Below are 3,884 nucleotides of genomic sequence, written 5' to 3'. Positions count from 1 at the left end.
TTTCTTCTGTAGATGTCATCTCAATCCAACCCCTAACAGCAGTTTTCAAGTGTCCACTAGTTAAATCTCAATAATATCTAGCTTTTCCCACCCCCATCCTGCCCCTACCATAGCATAAATGTTGAAAACCTGGCAATTTTGCTGTCAGCTCAGGGTATAGATAGGGTGCTCTCTGATGAAGGGCTAAGACAAGCTGGGCTGAGGTCAGAAATCTGGATGGCCTTGATCTTATTAACCCTGATCATGCCAAAAGGTCATGGGAATAGCAGAAAAGGCAGAGCTGTTGGAATCAGTTGGTTCTTGCTCAAAATCTTGGTTTACACCCACTTGCTGTCACTATTAGCTGGGGGGTCTTGGGCAAGTTCTATAACCTCTTTGGGCTTCAGTTTTGGTTTTATTTTTAATCTTTAAAATGAGGATAATAACACCTACCTTCAGGTGTAGTTTTGAGAATGAGAGATAATGCATGGTCAGGCTCCTAGAAGCTGGGAGCTCTACTTATATTAATTACATCATGTGAGATATGGTTGTTACCCAGTACATCCGCTCTGCTTGGCCTCTAGCCTGCGAGCATCTCCCCAGGCCAGGCTCGTACATTTTCATCTCTGGATCCCAACACTTGATCCTCAGTCTGGCACATGGTAGGACCTCACTAGACATTTGCCAAGTGATTGATTTGGAGGTAAAAAAAAAATCCCTTGCATTCTGCCTGAAAGCCACATTACTTAATGGGACACAGGTTTGGAGTTGTGAGTATGAGAACTCAATTGAAACGTGTTCTACCTCTTGGAATGTATTTTGTTCCACATTTTGGATACCAAAGAATGCCTGAGTTTCCCTCTTTCCTCTTCATTTCTGCTGTTAATTTTTACTTTCCAAATGAAATGAGTCTTATGTCTAAGAATTTTAGAAGGAATTTTGGTGGGAGTGAAACTGGGTACCCAAATGTTCCGATCTTAGCACTGAAAGTCCAGGAAACCCCTCCGTCCTAGGCTTTCTGTCAGTACAGTTGGCCATTCTCAAAAGACTAATGGAAGCTAGCTGGCAGATACATTAACTACAAGATGGAGATTTTTTGGAATCCCCTTTGAAGTTTGATTTGATAGGTTCTGTATGGTTCTGGTCAGTTCCATTGAATTTGCTACTTCAGGAAGTATGGAACAGATTAGATTTTCATTCTGGTTTCATTCAGATTTTTATTCTCTGTACAAAGTAATCCCATTGGCTCTTTATTATTATTAGTTAAGACCTTTATTAACAGGTGCTTGCAGTTTGTTGACTTTTTTGAAAACATCAAGTTGTAAACTTTTATTACAAATTAAAAATGAGGCCGGGCACGGTGACTCAAGCCTGTAATCCCAGCACTTTGGGAGGCTGAGGCGGGTGGATCACGAGGTCAGGAGATCGAGACCATCCTGGCTAACATGGTGAAACCCCATCTGTACTAAAAATACAAAAACTAGCCGGGCGTGGTGGCGGGCACCTGTAGTCCCAGCTACTCGGAGGCTGAGGCGGGAGAATGGCGTGAACCCGGGAGGCGGAGCTTGCAGTGAGCCGAGATCGCGCCACTGCACTCCAGCCTGGGTGACACAGCGAGACTCCGTCTCACAAACAAACAAACAAACAAACAAATTAAAAATGAAGTTATTAAAAATCTCAACCTGACCAGACAGGAAACAATTTAAAAACCTTTAAAGGCATATTGAGAAAAAAAACAGGCTTAAAAAAAAAACCACATTTGTTATGACCAAAAAGACACATCTTTAGGTAAAAATAATAAAAACCCCATGCTGCTTAGATAATACAGATAGTTCTATTTATCTGGTCAACGGGCAAAAAGCAAGCACTTAAGGTCTTCAGCTGCAATCTTTTGTTCATTTCCTATTGCTGGAATTTGATATTTCTTCTTGTTGGATGACTAAACTGGGTGATGGTAGAGATGGTAAGTCGGCATTTACTCAGCCCCGCCCTGCTCAGCCTCGAGAGCTGACGAATTCTCAGCTGGCAGATCGGCTGCTTTTGTCTCTTTGCCATCTTGTGGTTTAGGGTTTTCTTTTCTTTTCTGTTTTTCTTTTTCTTTTTCTTTTGAGACAGATCCTCGCTCTTGTCCCCCAGGCAGGAATGCGATGGCGCGACTTCTGCTCACTGCAACCTCTACCTCCCGAGTTCAGGCGATTCTCCTACCTCAGCCTTGAGAGTAGCTGGGACTACATACAGGGGCCTGTCACCATGCCTGGCTAATTTTTGTATTTTTAGTAGAGACAGGGTTTCACCATATTGGCCAGGCTGGTCTCGAATTCCTGACCCCAGGTCATCCACCCACCTCGGCCTCCCAAAGTGCTGGGATTACAGGCGTGAGCCACCACGCCCGGTCTGTTTAGGGTTTTCTGGGCGTCTGCATCTGTAATTGAAGTTGCGGCGGTACCGACGTTGAGGTGGCTGCTGACCTTGGGTCTCACCTCTTTGATTTTCTTTATCCTCTTCATTGCTGTCCTCTCTAGGCTGTCTTTGGCAAGGAGGGCCCCTGCAGAATCGTGGTTTATGTCCCTGATACATACTCTGCCGCATCGATCTACCTTGTTCTCCGGCACCCTGGTTGTCAGCATTCTCCATCACTTCTCCCTGCACAGGAGGGTTGGAATACTGTGGCCCACGCCCATAGGGTCTCCGCATGTAGGAAGGTGGGAACCTTCGCCTGCGGTAGGGCCAGCGTGGTGGGGCCTGGCCTTCGGGGGCACTCTCGTATCCCTCGTTCTTTCCCCCACTCTCACTATTCCTGTAATTTTGCTGGTAATTGGGTGGAGGACTCCTATGACGTGGATAGCATCTATAAGAGTTACGGTCTGCTGCATATTTACTACCTTGAACTGGAACACCACCAGGACCTATAATACGTGCTGCCTCCGCACCCTTTTCTCCTTCAACAACATCAGACTCCACAGTCTCTCCATCTCCTACACTGCGAAGGTACCTCCTGGGGTTTATTCTTCTTTTTGGCAGTCTGGGGTACAAATATATCTTCCTTAATGTCATTCCTGTATGAAACCATATCCGTTCCTTATGTTGAACCATTTTACTGTTTCCAAAACCTTAGTTGCGGTGACCTGCTTGTCCCCGCCGGCAGGTGCCGCTGATGTGAAGCCGCCTGGGCCACCGCTTCCTGCGCCGCTGCCCATAGTGCCTGGTGTTGTGTCACCCGCGCTGAGGGCGGGGACGGCGGGCAGCTGCTAGGTCTCGGCCTTGCTGCTGAAGGTTGCGGCGATGGTGACTGGGGCCGGCTGCGGCAGCTGCGGCTCCTCCCGGGGTGTGATGGTAACTAGCGCCGGAGGCGGCGGTGGGGGCTGCTTAGGGATCTCTGGGGTCCACTCTCCGCTCAGGCTACCGGTTGAACTCTTGGCTCTCTTAAAAAGTTAGTGTGGCCGGGCGCGGTAGCTCACCCCTGTAATCCCAGCACTTTGGGAGGCCGAGGCGGGTGGATCGCCTGAGGTCAGGAGTTTGAGACCAGCCTGACCAACGCGGTGAAACCACGTCTCTACTAAAAAAAAAAAAAAAAAAAATGGCTGGGCGTAGAAGCTTGCGCCTGTAATCCCAGCTACTCGGGAGGCTGAGGCACTTGGGAGGCTGAGGCAGGAGAATCGCTTGAACCTGGGAGGCCGAGGTTGCAGTGAGCCAAGATGGCGCCACTGCACGCCAGCCTGGACGACAAGAACGAGACTCCGTCTCCAAAAAAAAAAAAAAGGTTAGTGTGCAGTCGTTTTGGACATGCTGAAGTGACTAAAATTGAGACTGAGAAAAATAAGTGTATTAATCGTGGATCATAGCTCTTTTTCTAAACCTATTTTTGGACTGCCTTTTGCTCTAATAAAAAACAGGCTTACTTGGTG

At 47.5% G+C, this 3,884-nt stretch overlaps 1 pseudogene; it reads right to left on the bottom strand.

The window, feature by feature from the left end:
- Positions 1-1,954: 1,954 nt before the first annotated feature.
- Positions 1,955-3,373, bottom strand: LOC126937272 (Y-box-binding protein 1-like; annotated as a pseudogene).
- Positions 3,374-3,884: the final 511 nt, after the last annotated feature.

Source organism: Macaca thibetana, chromosome 15, assembly GCF_024542745.1.
Source record: "Macaca thibetana thibetana isolate TM-01 chromosome 15, ASM2454274v1, whole genome shotgun sequence".
Classification (NCBI taxonomy): Eukaryota; Metazoa; Chordata; class Mammalia; order Primates; family Cercopithecidae; genus Macaca; species Macaca thibetana.
This window is presented reverse-complemented; position numbering and strand designations above follow the sequence as displayed.